Source organism: Megalobrama amblycephala, linkage group LG24, assembly GCF_018812025.1.
Source record: "Megalobrama amblycephala isolate DHTTF-2021 linkage group LG24, ASM1881202v1, whole genome shotgun sequence".
Lineage (NCBI taxonomy): Eukaryota > Metazoa > Chordata > Actinopteri > Cypriniformes > Xenocyprididae > Megalobrama > Megalobrama amblycephala.
This window is the reverse complement of record NC_063067.1, coordinates 30,729,549-30,746,583: the sequence shown is the minus strand read 5'-3', so window position 1 is coordinate 30,746,583 and position 17,035 is coordinate 30,729,549. Positions and strand designations below refer to the sequence as shown.

Genomic DNA, 17,035 nt, shown 5'->3' with positions numbered 1-17,035 from the left:
TTCATTTTAAAATATCTTAAGATATTTTCAATTCTTACAGGGCCAAGTGTAAGGTTTTAAGACAGTTACTGTCAAATACACACACAGAAAAATAGGGGTATCGTTTCTGTACCTAAAGGTACATTTGCCACGAAAGTACACTGTAAGGTACAGAAAATGGTCCTTAAGGTGACAAATTTGAACCTTTGTTTTAATTTAAAGGTACAAAATTAGTTCTGACAGTAAACGGTACATAATTGTACTTTTAACAAGCTTAAGGTACATTATGCAGCAAATCAGAGATCACAAAATCTTCATGTGGTGAAATGCTGTTTTGAGCGGTAGGTGTGTATATATAGAGAGCTTCCATAGGCTAGTGTGCGATCGCGTTATTACGTCATTTCTGTGTCTGGGTTTCCGGTAGTCCGCTGCTCTGTTCAAGGTAGGTGTTTGCTTGTCATGGATATCGTTTGGTATTCATATGGTTTGGTGACTTGACTCTTCTGTGCAGCTGGTGTCTGTTTGTGGTTACTCTAAGACTGCTTAAAAGTGTTGGCTCCCCTGCGTTATCGCTATACTTCCCGTATGAAAAGAAAATGCTGGAATGTATAACACATTCGTGTGCTGTGAGGGACGGCTGCTCTCCCTCTAGGTATGTACGGTGTATTTCTTTTTTTAGGAGCGTGCATGAAATGAGTTTATTGGGTGAATGTGTAACGCGCTGTTTTTCCATTCAGTGAACTTTAAGAAATTGGTCTGCTGGATATTTAATCGGAGGTCCTGCTGGTTGGTATGTAAACCCACTTATGTCCCTATGACCGCCCTGAAGGTATGTTATTTTAATGAAATTGTTTAATGTATTTTAGGCCGGTAATTTGGGTGGGATCTATCGCTGCATGGCCTAGTTCCAGCACTGCTGTTTTGCTTTATTTTGTTTCTTTATTTATTAATTTTTTGTTTGTTTGTTTGCTTGTTTTTGGGTTTGTTATATCCGACCTGTTTTCTCTTCTTTGTTCTATGTTGTCTTTGTGTGTTTTGGATTTATTCAGTTTAATCTGTTACTCTTGTCGAATTCTTTTTCTTTGGTTTGTTAATAATCTTGTAGTTGTACGGCTCTGTTTTGTTTAGTGTCATTTTTGTTTTTGATAGCCAAGTACGTAAAATATATTTTTGAGCCCTTTAATATAATTTATTTTGTTTCTTTTTTCTAAAGATCCGTTAAATTTTGTGATTGTGTTTGGTTTTGTTGATTGTGGTGTGATTTATAACTAGTGTTGTTTTGCCTTTGTATTTTGATTCCCTTTTTTTTGTTTTTTTTTGTTTGTTGTCGTTATTAATTTGTTTTTTTCCCCTTTCATCTCTTTGTAGGAGCCGGGGTGACCCGAAGTGGAAATTCTCCTTTCCCAAACTTGTGTGGTGTGGATTTTCTTGCCGTGGATTGCACTAAGTGTGTGGGTGCTTGTGAGATTTTGTGCGCCGAGGGATACTCAACGGAGGTTGTTGTGAAGCCCACTGCTTAGCCTGCCCTCCTCTGGGCGCACCCCAGCTCAGTGGTGAGAATTGTTGTTGTGTGGTGATCAATTTGTTCTTTATTTAAATATTCATAGTCTGGAGTGGTTGACTGCCACCAGCATTGCATTGCTTTATGACCCGTGATTCTTTAAAAAAAAAAAAAAACTATTTATGATTCAATAAAGTGCTTTTTTTTTGTACCTATCCATGTCTCATTGTTTGGTGATTGTGGGAAGAAAACTGAACTTGTGTGCCCCTAGTTGATATTTCCCTGGCTGATTCAGGTTGGGGTGGCGTAGTCGCTACTTTATATATATTTGAATATGAGAGTGCCCTCGTGTCGCCACATTCATTTAAGAGAGATGTTTATTAAAGTAAAAAAATGGCCACTGGTAAATTTCCATCCAATAATTACTCAGCTGGGATTTCAGCTAGTTTTTATATTGCATTGGTTTTATGCAAATTATAACTGGAGATATTTACAATATCATATCAGTGTAGGATGATGATATCCAGGTCTATTCAAATACCAAGAATATGGCCTCTTTTTCTCTTTTTTTTTTTTTTTACTCTTTCTGGTAATTTTGTGTGAATACTTACCAAAAAAAAAAAAAAAAGTAGTAAAATGCATTACTTTATGGAAAGGGTTTATCTCACAGGTTTATCTCTCACGTCATTATTTTAAAAAAGAAGAATGTTTCCATAGTAACCAGAGCTTTTAATGGCTGCTGAGATGACGCAATGACTTTATCAATCAGCCACTGGCTCTTCTATTTTGAAGGCGTGATATCTACTTGCCATTGCGTTGCACAATGCACTTTTTCTCCCATGCGTGAAATGAGCGAAAATCTCGGTTATTTGTCCATCTTTGTCTTTTTTCCACGGATGAACCAATTCAGAAAATATTTGAAGCTGGAATACAGATTAACGAAGAAGAGTCAAGGAAATTCAGGGGTAAGTAACCAAATCTTGATTTTTTTTTTTTTTTTTCTGTTCATGGCAGGCAACGGAACACATTTGTGGTCATGTGACAATTATGTTTTCAAGCCCCTCCCATTTCCCCTTGGCCATGAAGGAGAGGACCTCATGGTGCTGTGCTAAGCATGTTTTTTTCACAAAAATATTTTTTTTGCATGTAAAAGTAAATTTTCTTGCGGTCAACTTAATCAACTGTTGTGCCAAAGCAAACTGATTCAGGTAGAAAAACTTATACATGTTGATGAACTACCAACATATAAAACCATGTGATGAAGCTAGCTGAAGATTAGCCTGGGGTGAGTTTCCCGAAAGCATCGTTAGCCAACTATGGTCCTAAGTCCCATTGAACTCTATTGGTAACGATGGAACTTGCGACCATAGTTCTCTTTGGGAAACGCACCCCTGAATTGCTAAGAGAGATCGCTTTTTTTCTAAAATGTGGTGGTGGGGTAAAGTGAGACATGAGGCACAAGTTAAGTTTAGTCTTAAACATATTTTAATGTAATATTACATTACATATGTTTTATTTTTAATGTCATAAACATTGTAGAAAAGTCATCATGCCAAGGCAAAACACCATGAAGGCAACCTGGAGCAAAACACCCCTCGAAGAGAATGATGTGGCACTTGTTCCTAAAAGTGATGTGGTGAAGAAGCTGCCTCAACCTAAAAGGCCTGGAGGAACCACACGGAGAGAGCAACTCCTCATCTTTCCCTGTAACCTTCAGGGCTGGAATGTAGAGTAGGCCTAGTTGTAGAGTATGACAGTAGGCTGATGTTCTAATACATGTAGGTCTAGTCCTGTGTTCTGAGTCCCAGGCTGTTCTAGCTGGTTCTGATTGTCCTTTGCTCTGACCTCCAGACACTAGCTGGCTCTAAGGGTGCGTTCACACTTGTAGATCGGTTCGTTTGATTATATTTGGTCCGGACCAAAGAAGAAGAAAAAACATTTAGTCCTGGTCCGATTAGCGTTCAGATTAGCAATTTTATCACCGAACCAAAAGAACCGAACCTTAAGGCATAGGGGATACATTCACAACCTTATTGATTGGATTTTGACGTATTGCCTATTTTGAGACAGAACTTACCGAACATCCAAAACATCTGTGTGCTGAGGTAAATGCACTTTTTGTTTGTGTGTAGCCTGCATTTGTGGTATTTTGGCTAGCTGGGAACTCATGAAGAGCTTATAAAATGTGCAAAGGGTAAAACAGCGGTGGGAATCCATCCGTCAAACACAAACGATCTGCGTGGAGATGCGCATCTGATGCCTGTGATGGGCAAACTCACAACTATGACAAGAAAAACCGACATGCGTGAGGATTCTGTCCTTTTTAAGGTCTCATCTTCCTGTTTTTGGTTTGTTTACATGTCTTTGGTCCATGTTGCATTCATATATCTTTCGAATCGCACCAGAGTTCGTTTGGAAGCGGACCGAGACCCATCTTTTTAGCGGTCTCGGTCCGCTTGTTTGGTGCGCACCAGGGTTCGGATGGCAGCGTTCACACATGTTCAAATGACAGAGCAATCAGACAGAGCAATTGCACCAGGGTTCATTTTAATCGAACCAAACATGACAAGTGTGAACGCACCCTAAGGGTCCTGTGTTCTGACCCCCGGACTCTGTTCTAATCTAACTGGTTCTATCTGTCATTTGAATGTTAATTAAAATATTTTGAATTATATTATGTTGTATTTGATTTTGTTCAGAGTTACTTTCAAGTGTTTAGAAAAAAATGTGCTTAATTGACCAATCCTCATGATTCTATTACTAGTCTGACATTAGTTCTGGAATGTGTGGTTGTCAAGCTAGCTGTCAGGATTCTAACTGTTTTAACATGTGTTGTACTTTTAGTTTCAGAGTGGAAAAAGTAAGTGAATCAGTTTACCCCCAGCTGGTTCACTTTACCCCCTTGATTTCTCTGGTCTGTCTCAGTTTACCCCTAAGCTGGGGTAAAGTGAGACACAAGATGACTTTTTAAAAAACAATCATATTTTCACTGACCTTCATCTTGAATACATTCTGATAATTTCTATGGCTAGGAAACATCCTGAATTAATGGGAAATGAGTAAATGATATATAATTTTAGCTCACTTAGAGGGGAGCAAATGTAAAAAAATGTCTCACTTCACCCCACTCTCCCTACTGCTAGCTATTGATAACGATTACAAGCATAACTTAAGCTATCGTTAACTACACTAAGCACATTATGGCTTGTTTCTAGTTGGGTTAGCACATAGTTATTTTAGAGTTATTTTGTTCATTTAGTCAATTAAGCTGTGTAAAATGCTTCCAGTTGCCATCGCCATTTAGCCCCTGCAGACTTGGGCAGTGAAACCCATTTTTCCCGCTTCGAGCCGTATGCTGTGGAATATGAAATCTGCTCAAATTTAACGACATTTTTCAATTTGGCAACAAAATCTTACATGACCTGTCCCATAAATGTTCTTTCTTAATTAAAAATATTTTTTCAGGCTAGACTATCACGTCTTGAGTCTTTTGCAGCGTCTTGTGCAAGAGCTCAGCGTTTTTATGCTGCCTTCACATGCTATCGGAATTATGGTAATGTGAGACACAATATTAGTAACGTTAACTAGTTAAATATTATTGGTCATGAACACACTCTTAAATTTAAAAATTGAGTGTGATGAGCTGTTCTGCAACTAATTTTATTACTAGCACTCCTGGCACATGTCTCTAAAGACTTGCAAATTTAAAGCAGAACATGCACCACTTGTCAGTGACAGTGATGTCAGAAAGCTGAAGAAGTTCGGCCATACAAAGCAGTCTAGATCCACCAGTGCATCTTAAAGTTTATGTCGAAAGCCAGCTAGTGTAGCATATGTAAACCTACTGTTATATGCATAATTTATTTTTCAACTTTTAATCACTTTTGCGTTTCACTTAGTGCAGGACAATGTAAGGCAGATAATAGAGACATTTAAATATTTTTTGCATACACTTCACTCTTTCACTGACTGAACATTAGGTTTCATTGTTCATGCAGTTCAGTGTATTTTTTTTTTTTTTAATTTTTATCTAAAACATCTTGTTCAATGAGTGCAGACTTTTCACATATCTGTCTCTGTCATTATCTGTCACAGTCTAAGCATTATCTGTTTCTGTTGTTTTGACAAAGGAAACTAGTGTTGGGGAGGATTCAACATCTGTTGAGGCCCATGTGAACGTTCTACAAATTGAGTATCGGAAGACTCATCCAGACATCTCGACTGTCAAAGACCGCATGGCACGAACGTTCTCCTGGAAACTGAGACATTGAGAAATCATGGAAGGAATGTCTGTGGAGGATGTAGTCAAAAAGTACTCACAATTAAAAACGCCTGCTGAAGTGAGTATTGAAAACACCTGAATGTTACAAGGAGGCAATCTATTATGATTTTAGAAATTGTGAAATTGTCGATTGCTGTCACAGAAAATAAACATTTTTTGAAAATATATCTGTAAAGGCTACAGTATAGAAACCTAACTGTATTTTATTAAATAAAATTGCTTTCAGTGATGCACTGACTGTTAATCATGTCTTCACATTCTACAGGTTTTTTTTTTTTTTTTTTTTTTTTTTTTTGAGATTGGCCGAATCGTTTCAGAGAGGACTTCGCTAGAGTTCTGCCAAATGTGCTGAAATTCGCTAATGCAAAATCCCCCCAAGCAAAACAGTACACTGAAACAAGACAGGATGCCCTGGCTGAAGATCTACCAGGTAGAGATAGTCACTTTGCTAGTGAAACTCACAATATATGTAATTTGCTTTACCACATTGCAAAATATGTGATTGTGAAAGTAGGATGTTTTTCCACATTGCAGGAAATGACTTGAGGGCTGGGCTTATCTTCTTGCCATCCATCTTCAGAGAGGAGCTTGAACACTACATTACTATGAAAGAGGTAAGCTTCTGAATTATCCTGCAATGCTGACTGGTGGACCTCAGGACTTTTCTGTCTCCTGTACATGTGCTTCATTTATGCCATAGCTTTTTTTTTTTCTCCAGCTGTTTATTTACATTTGAAAATCTGTTTTCTTTTTGTTTTTTCTTTTTATGTAGGGAGACCCTGCTACACCCTTTCCAACCATTCAACTGATGAATGCCCTCTTCCAATGATTGCCATGTTCCAATCGCAGTGTGGTGATGGTAGATGAAATGGTTGTGTGCCAGTGCACCAGCCTTGACGAAGCCTTCAAGACAGTCTCTGTATGTATTTGTTTCAACATTGCATATCCACCACACCTGAAGATATTTCTGAAGCCTACCTCTCTCATAGTAATGTAGTGTTCAAACTTTTCTCTGAAGATGGATGGCAAGAGGATAACCCCAGATAAGCCCAATTCCTGAATGTTGAAAAATATTCTACTTTCACACACATTTTGCAATGTTGTAAAGCAAATTGCATATATTGTGAGTTTCTCTAGCAAAGTGACTGTTTGGACGGATCAAGTACATTCTTAACTTTGATACCACATAGATGATTTGCAGTAAGATCTTGCTTCCATTGTCCTTTGATTCACATTTTCATGCATATTGTGTAAGAGTAGACAGTGACTGGATTTTGCTCAAACCTGGAGATGAGTTGGATCACACATCGCTTGACACATACAGTTGATAATCTGTATGTTGGACTAAGACATTTTGTATAAATGCTTGCTGATCTTTGGCAAGGTCATATGAACAGGATGCTTAGTGTACAAGTATTAATAGAGAGAATTGTTGCCAAAAATTAAACTTGTCATTTACTCACCCTCATGTTGTTCCAAACCTACATGAATTCTTTCTTCAGTTGAACACAGAAGATACTTTGAAGAATGTTGGTAACCAGACAGTTGATTACCAACTCGCTACTATTAACTGTCTGGTTACCAACATTCTTCAAAATATCTTTTGTGTTCAAATGAAGAGAGAATTCATATAGGTTTGGAACAACATGCGTGTGAGTAAATTACAGAATTTTAAGTTTTTGGGTGAATGGTCTGTTTGCAAGTCTTCTGTACAGATTTGCCGGATATGATGTTTAATGCCCAAAATACAAGTTAACATGCTGATAGCAGATGGTTGGACTAAAGAGGGACAAAAGTGTGTAGTAAAAAAAAAAAAAAAAGTCTGCAAAAGTTCGAGGATATGTGTTAAAATGCTTGAGAGTTTAGTATTTAAAACTGATTTATGAACTGCTCATTGGGCTCGATGCTCTCAGTTTTGTATTTACACTCTGAAGGAATTGTAATGCATTGAACATGTTCAGGTTTAATACAGAATATCCAGTATATGAATTACAATTGAGTTGCTAATGTTTTGTATTTTATACTCCTACAAGAATTGTTACATTATGTTTAAATGCTTGTAAAACATGCACTACCTATGTGTTCAGCACTTAACTGATTAAATAACTGTTCATTGGGCATGATATTTTCCGTTGTGAAGGAATTGAAACATTCTACATGTTAATTGAATTTTGTTAATGTTGGGTACAGAATATCCAGTATGAGAGTTATAAAACTGAATTGAGAATGTTCTGTACTTTATACTTAGAATTGTTACTTTTGTGATTAAAAATAAATTGTAAAAATGCACTGCCTCTGTTTTGTATTTTAAACTGGTAACAAAATGCTCACAAAGCCTGATGCTTCTTGAGGAATTGTCTCCCCACCCATGCAAGTTTTTTTTTTTTTTTTTTTTTTTTTTTAAATATACCTTAAGTACAGTATTGTTATTATTTTAGGATGAATTGGTTCTGGTAGAATACCAGAATGTAATGTTAAACCATAATCTAAAGGTACATTTCTATCATTGGGGTGCAAAATTGTTCTTTTAGGGGTACAAACAAGAAGGTACAAAAATGTACCAGTGTTCAGAGGTACATTTCTGTACCCTGCTAGGGTACAGCTGGGGCGACAAAGCATTTGTACTCTTAGGTACATTCCTGTACCTTGATTTTTCTGTGTGCACATTCTTTGTTCTCCATTGAAGAAATGTAGTCATACCGGCAACACAGTATGCTGTACAACTTGTTCTGTACTTTGTGGATAATTGATGTTTTCTGTGTTCAAAATATGTATTTCATTGACAAAGGCTTGTCACATTTTCACAAGAATAACCTGGGCAATAAATTTAAGAACTGAACATTTTATGTGCAGGTCCTATGTAAGCCTCATTTAAAATATTAAATTGTAGAATTTATTTATATATAAAAAAAAATAAAAAAAAATCATACATGGTTTTCAATGATTTTGTATACCGATTTTTGTGTACACTATTGTATCCATCAACTCTTATAATTTATTTGTTATACCACTATTTAGATGAAGTAATAAAAGCAGAAATGTGATTAAAAATAGTGAAAGAATTAATGGTGACCAGTCATGGCACATAACATATACATTATACATTCACATAGATTTTGGCTTTATGATAAAAAAATAAAAAAAAAAAGTTTGATTTGGACATGTTGTTGACAACAACCTACAGTGTGTTTATTTTATTGATTTTATTTCAGTGCAGTTGTCATGTTTCTGGCAATGGAAATCAGGAATGGTGAGAGAACATTGTGCTTGGTATATTTTTCATCCTCAAACCAAACTTGGGTCTTCAACCGACAAAGTTTAAATCCCATCTAGCAACCACGCTTCCCATAATGTTTATGCATTATGTCAGCAGGTGATCTTTTGTGTCTGTTCAAAAGCATTTGACCACATGAGCATTTACACTATGAAAACAATCTGGTCGAATGTGTTTTTGACTACCTCTGGATGTGGTTGAAATTGGCCAAGCTTAAAACATTTGAAACCAAAACACATCTTAATACCAAGTGTAAAAAGGCCTTAGATGTTACATTGATAAAACGTTTTATTGAGAAAGCATATTGCTTCTGCACTTTTTGTTGATGTGAAATGTACCCCCAATTATCCACCTTATTTTTCAACAAGTAAGCTATTTTCTGTGGATGTACAAGACTTCTGATTTATTAGCTGGTTTAGGTAAATAACTAGAAGAATAACAGAGTGCAGTAAATGGTAAACCTTTTTGAGCTACAAACCAGTGTATTTATAATGATGACAATGCATTAAATAACATAATAAGAAATGCCAGTCTGCAATATCAAGCAGCATAACAAGCTGATGTTTACAGCTAAAAAAGCTGTAATGAGATGACACCGGAAGCCTGCCACTTTCAAATTACAAACATATGTTGAAAAATATAGCTGCAAGCAGCAATTACGGGGCCAAGCACAAAAACGGCACAAAAACGGCACAATAAACCAGCCAACATGGCTGTGAACATCAGACCAACTGCAACAGTGAGCAATTAAGAATCTATTAAGATCATTTTAGGCAAAAGAGCTGAAAAATGATCAAAAATGAGGATTTACTGGTTCATAACTTTCGACCAATAGGTGATGCTGTGACCAAATTAAAGTGGTCTGGTCTGAGTGAGGTGACAATGACACTTGCAAAGTTTGGTGTCAATATGTAAAAACATTGCAGAGATACAGACTCAAGAGTCATTTTGGCATCATGCCTCTAATTCATTGCTGACGTATAGGAAAATGATTACGTCCGTCAACATGAAATCCATAAGTTTTTGCCGGCATGGTCTGAAGATGATACGATTCGATTTTAGTGAAAATTGGACCAATGGTCTAGGAGGAGTTTAAAAAAGTGTGATTTTAAAGAAAATCAAAGAAGTGGAGACTTAGTTATGCTGACTATGGCAAAATTGGCATCAATATTTTCAGCATGACCCATGGAATCTAATAAGACCAGTCTCATTACAACAGGCCACATTTATATAAAGCTATTAGCATTTTTTTTAAATGTCATTATAAAACTTGACCACAAGGAAGGCGCTATCTCAAAACCTATTGTGTACCTTCAGAGCATGGTGCCGATGGCACATCCTGAGTTTCGTAATGGTACATCAATGCATTCGTATAATATAAGCATTTTATATGAGCAATTAGTATTGCCGTGCGACATGGCTGTATATCAGCACGGCTGTGGTTCGTCCGTAGGTAATCACAGCATGTTGATATACAGCCAGAGGTGGGTAGAGTATCCAAAAACTGTACTCAAGTAAAAGTACAAGTACTTATAGAAATATTTACTCAAAGTAAAAGTGAAAGTAATAATCCTAATAGTTACTTGAGTAAGAGTAAAAAAGTATCCAATAAAAATCTTACTCAAGTAGCTTGTTACTAGTTACTTTTATTTTATATATATATATTATATATATATATATATATACACACACACACACAATAGCATGTTATTATTTAAATAGATATTTAATTTATTACCATAATTAGATATCTTTGCAACAAACAACATAGAAGAGACAAGCATTATTTCTAGCATCTGTAACCCGAATGTATCGTTACTATATTAATAACGTATACAGCTAACGTTACATTTTAAAGAAGAGAGAAAACTCTTTACATGTGCTTGCGCTCATATCTGAACTTGACACAAACAATGATCAAATACACATTGACGGATCTTCTTCGGTCTGTTCTCCAAAATGTAATCAAATGTATATTTCAGCAGGCGCATGTAAACTGCTTAACTGTGTCAACGCAAAGCGTTCATTTTCAAGACGAACAGGTCGCTGGCGCCGCCATTGCGCAATAGTAGCCTATATGTATAAATTAAGATATATGCCCATAAAAACGGTAAGAAATACTACATACTTTTGTTATAGTGACGTAATAATCTGTTTGGTTGTAAAATGTCGGCTATTGGCTGTATCATGAAGTAAAATCAAATGAAATCGATAGGCCTACCTGTGGAATTGTTCACAGACAGCATACGCAGCTCAACTAATAAAGATCTTCATCGCTGGCAAACAACTGTATGCATTTGCAGATTTGCTTTTAATTGACTGTAGGTCCACTGCCACTTCATCCACTCCGAGTGAGAAACCGCTTCAAACGATTCAGCGCGTGCAGGAACTGAACAAATCATTCAAACTGATTCGCGAATCAATTTAGACAGCTTTACCAACTTGTTTGATCAAGTCTTTGAACAGAATCGACTCAAAAGAGTGATTCATTTGTGAATGGGGCATCGTTCATGAAAAAAAGAGACAGCGCTCATGGAATAAACTACGCATTTCTTAACATTTACAGTATTGAATTAAAATAAAGTAACGAGAGGAACGTTGCCCATTGTAGCGAAGTAAAAGTACAGATTTTTCATTACAAATGTACTCAAGTTAAAGTAAAAGTACCCACATTTTAATCTACTCTTAAAAGTACAAATTTTCCAAAAAACCACTCAAGTACATGTAACGAAGTAAATGTACTTCGTTACTACCCACCTCTGTATACAGCCATATTGCACGACTACGAGTGTGATATTGCGTTTATACAACAGTTTGACAGCACGAGTGTGTAAATAAATAAGAAATAACAACGGACTGTCTTTAAAACCCTCTTATGTGAAGCACTACTTCCTTCCGCCATGGATTCAAATCTCAAGTTGGCAGTTGGACCAAGCCTCCGTTACTAATTCTAAAACGTCACTTCAGAACTAGTAATGAAGGAACGTTTCAAACGTCAAGTTGACAGATGGACCAAGCCTCCGTTACTAACGCTAAAACGTCACTTTAGAACTAGTAACGAAGGAACGTTGAGTCGCTTCATTGAAACACATTGAATTTTGTACAGTATGAGAGAGAGAGAGAGATCGCCTGAGAGAGTAGGCTATTACCTGTCTGATATACTGCATTACATTCATTCAGTCAATGTCCATAATATTATATCCATTGTAAAAGTCCGTTTGAATGTCCACTGAGGAAAGCGATCTTGTATTTATCCCATAACACCACAGTGCTAAAACAACTTCCTTTGCAAAGGAAGTTCCTTTGCACTTTTCATACGTCCTGAAAAGTGAATCTGCGGGCTCTTTGATCACCCCCTGGTGGCTGGATGCAGTACAGGTCACAATGCAGTCGAATGAGACTTCAGTGAAAACTTAAAAATAAATTCTGCTTCAAATAAAATTTTCTGAAAGATGGTTTTGGTCATTTAAAGTAGTTGTTATCACGCTGATATATATTCAATTGGTCGTTTTTGTGATAATTCAGATTTTAGCTAGCAATTGATGCTATAAAAACGGGGCATGTCATCATGATTCGCAGTTGATTGACAGCTTGTCTGAGGACTGTCGGAGCATCGATGGGAGATTGAAAATGTATAACTATTAATTTTTGATTTCTTTGTTATTTAACACCAACAAAATGAGTTGTTCAGCAGTAAACTGTACTAACCGACCTACAGGATCTGATGGATCACTGAACTTTTTTCTATAACATTAAATGTGGGCGTTATAAGCTAATTAATAAATGTTATTAGTTAAGATAACACACCTAATGTTAACCATGTCTGGAAAAAGCAGGTGATCGTTATCTGGCAGTTACTTAATATTTTTATGGGTATAAAATAATAATTAGCAGGACAAAACTAATGATAGCCTACTCTAAATACAGCAATCGATCTCCTGTAAAGTTAGTTGAACTTGATTTAAAATGGCAGGACCGTTTCTGATGATTTAGAGTTGTTTCTAGTGGCATATTATATTGAGTTTATCTACTGAATTTGCTGTTTCAAAAATATTATTGCTCTAGAAACAGAATAGCCTATTATTTTATAGGTAGAATTTTAAATTGTGTATAATTTTTATAGTCTATTTAAAATACATGAATGATGACGCAGTCGTCTGGGCGGAAGTTTGATACCGCGACTCCGCCTCCGGGCAAAGAATACACTCACCTAAAGGATTATTAGGAACACCTGTTCAATTTCTCATTAATGCAATTATCTAATCAACCAATCACATGGCAGTCCCTTCAATGCATTTAGGGGTGTGGTCCTGGTCAAGACAATCTCCTGAACTCCAAATTGAATGTCAGAATGGGAAAAAAAGGTGATTTAAGCAATTTTGAGCGTGGTATGGTTGTTGGTGCCAGACGGGCCGGTCTGAGTATTTCACAATCTGCTCAGTTACTGGGATTTTCACGCACAACCATTTCTAGGGTTTACAAAGAATGGTGTGAAAAGGGAAAAACATCCAGTATACGGCAGTCCTGTGGGCGAAAATGCCTTGTTGATGCTAGAGGTCAGAGGAGAATGGGCCAACTGATTCAAGCTGATAGAAGAGCAACTTTAACTGAAATAACCACTCGTTACAACCGAGGTATGCAGCAAAGCATTTGTGAAGCCACAACACGCACAACCTTGAGGCGGATGGGCTACAAAAGCAGAAGACCCCGCCGGGTACCACTCATCTCCACTACAAATAGGAAAAAGAGGCTACAATTTGCATGAGCTCACCAAAATTGGACAGTTGAAGACTGTTGCCTGGTCTGATGAGTCTCGATTTCTGTTGAGACATTCAGATGGTAGAGTCAGAATTTGGCGTAAACAGAATGAGAACATGGATCCATCATGCCTTGTTACCACTGTGCAGGCTGCTGGTGGTGGTGTAATGGTGTGGGGGATGTTTTCTTGGCACACTTTAGGCCCCTTAGTGCCAATTGGGCATCGTTTAAATGCCACAGCCTACCTGAGCATTGTTTCTGACCATGTCCATCCCTTTATGACCACCATGTACCCATCCTCTGATGGCTACTTCCAGCAGGATAATGCACGATGTCACAAAGCTCAAATCATTTCAAATTGGTTTATTGAACATGACAATGAGTTCACTGTACTAAAATGGCCCCCAGAGTCACCAGATCTCAACCCAATAGAGCATCTTTGGGATGTGGTGGAACGGGAGCTTCGTGCCCTGGATGTGCATCCCACAAATCTCCATCAACTGCAAGATGCTATCCTATCAATATGGGCCAACATTTCTAAAGAATGCTTTCAGCACCTTGTTGAATCAATGCCACATAGAATTAAGGCAGTTCTGAAGGCGAAAGGGGGTCAAACACAGTATTATGGTGTTCCTAATAATCCTTTAGGTGAGTGTATACACTGACAAGAAGCGACAGTCTATAGAACGTTCCATTGAAACACCAGCGCCCAGCAGTGCAGCCCTGCGTTTCCGCCATTTTTGGGTGAAAACCATGCGGCAGTCCAATAGATTTCAATGGGAATATCAGCTGCTTTGTTAAAAAAAAAAGTACATTGAAATGTACTGCACTGAAATTAGCCGAAAACCTGAATGATGACAACACAGAATAACGTACAAACACTAGACTAGTGATCATTTAATTTTTTAACGGTTTATTATACAGACTTTGTTTATTTCTTCCACTTTTTTTCTCCACAAAACCTTTGCTCAATAGAAACCCAGTCAGTTTGGGTTAAAATTCTTTAAAAGGCTTATAAACACTAAATTATTACCAACATATGAAATTAAATTAAGGACATGCATCAGAAAAATTGGGAATGTTGGACAATATGAATATAACAGCTTGATTTTGCAGTGTTGTCTAATGTCGGTTAAAGCAAAAGAGTGAATTATGTGATAACGGACACAGCAATGCATCATGTATTATAAGATCATTATGTTTGTAGCGTGATCCATTAAAACATACAATATAGCTATTTCAATTCAGACCTAGATATTATTACTATTACTCCACTAGGTCTGAAATATATTGTTCGCCGCAAACATGATGATTTTAAATTTATGAATTATTAAATTACTATTAATAAATGTGTAATGTTGCATAAAATGGAAATACTCAATAAAGTACGCTAACTACGTTACTTCACATGGGTGAATGGTTGGATTCCACAACTGGTAATAAAACATATATTAGGCAATACAACATTTACTGTAGCAGCCATACAATTTACTGTTGACGTAATAAAAAAAAAAAAAAAAAACTGTTCTATTGTGCTTCTGATTTGGCAGTGAAATTCGCAGATTTTGGGTGCGTGAGATGTGAAGGATTCTATGGTCCAGTTAGTATTTTCACCCCATAATGGCGGCCGCGCTTAGCGCCATTTGGCTGTTAGCAAAAAAGTATCGAGGTTCGCCTCTTGGGTTCTATACTCTTTGTCCAGCTCCACTGATGTTCCTGGGCGCATCGCATTTTTTTTTTTTTTTTTTTTTTGACTTTGCGTAACGTGTCAGCGCCCATCTCGGCCCATTTTGGCTTCAGTTCATTACAATGGAAGGAAGCGGTGTCGCATCGTCCATCTTTTTTTTTTACAGTCTATGGTCCCGTCTAGTTCTAGCCAATATGCTATGCTATATAAATAAGGTAATTATTGTCAAATTAAACATAGCACAATTCGACTTGCTGTGAAACAAATAGATTAATAAGATCAAAGACTGCCCTTTTTATGTACCCAAATTGAATTATGTCTCATGTTTAACCACTATAAGAGCCAGCGGTAAATCCCCGAAGCACTGCCCGAGATGAAGCTGTTGTTGGCGGCGCATACACGATCAATGAATGGCCGCTGACCCCCTGGAGCTCGCATCTCCGAAAACGTCAAAACAAATTGTAAAATAGGCGCTATTATTAAATATAAGTCACATAATTCAGGTCTAAACAACTACATTCTCACCTAAAAAAACTATTAAAACTACAGTTCGTGGTACAACAAGTAGTATTTGTAAAAATTACGGTTGATTTGATCGGCCGCCATGACGGTCACTTCAAGCGGAGTGATACAAATGGTGAAAAGGTAAGAGTGCTGTTATTTCTGAAATATTGCATGGCTATCAGCCAATCAGATTCGAGAACCACAGAGAACTGTTGTATGGATATTTTCGTTCCATTATAGCACCACCAAGAGGCACAATCCCACCATTTTTTTTTGTGTGTGTCCTCAGGGTGACCCCATTCATGTGTGTCAAATTTGGTGCAAATATCTCATTTCGTCTTGGAGTTATAGACATTTACATGTAAGAGATCATAAAAAATGACCCATGGACAACTTTGTTTTGATTTTTTTGCCACTTCCTATCAAAATTTTGACATTAGGGCATGAACATTTAGTTAACCAGCTTATGTTCCGTGTTTCCTACGCTGGTTTCGTCTTGATCTGACTAATGGTTTCGGAGAAATTCACAATTGTTTTTTAAGCGCTAAATCACCACGCCACACAAACCGTAAGTTGGAACCTAGCATGTTTGGAATCTTTGGACTCGGCTAAGGAGTCTAAGGATATGACTCCCATGAAAATAAGTTAATCACATCAATAGTTATAAGCATATGGAAAAAAAAAAAAATCTACACTAGGTGCCGCTGGTCCGAAACTTCTCAGGCTCCTTCAGGGCATTGTGCTGATGACCCATACCGAGTTTCGAAAAGAAAAAGAAAGAAAAAAAAAAAAGATACAATAGGTGCCTATGCACCTTCGGAGCTTGGCCCCTAATAAGGTGGAGAATGAGCCAGTTAATGCAAAACATTTTCATTAACCGTCATGAGTTTTTTACTGAAACCACTTATTTACTGAAAAATCATGTGAGTTTAAGCTCATGTTTTACCCAAAACTCAAACACCAAAGGCAGTGCTTTTTTGTAGAATTTTATTTTTTGAAATTATTTTATAAAATCATCGCTTTTAATTAATTGATATAATTATAGGATTA

At 37.0% G+C, this 17,035-nt stretch overlaps 1 long non-coding RNA gene across 2 annotated transcripts; it reads left to right on the top strand.

The window, feature by feature from the left end:
- The first annotated feature begins 281 nt into the window (after positions 1–281).
- LOC125260529 lies at positions 282–7,275 on the top strand. 2 transcript variants are annotated; one of them, XR_007183062.1, is made up of 5 exons: positions 282–631; positions 717–1,532; positions 5,611–6,192; positions 6,297–6,376; positions 6,535–7,275. It is a non-coding gene; the product is annotated as an uncharacterized LOC125260529 (long non-coding RNA). The 2 variants fall into 2 exon arrangements; XR_007183061.1 differs by having other exon boundaries at positions 5,611–6,376.
- Positions 7,276–17,035: the final 9,760 nt, after the last annotated feature.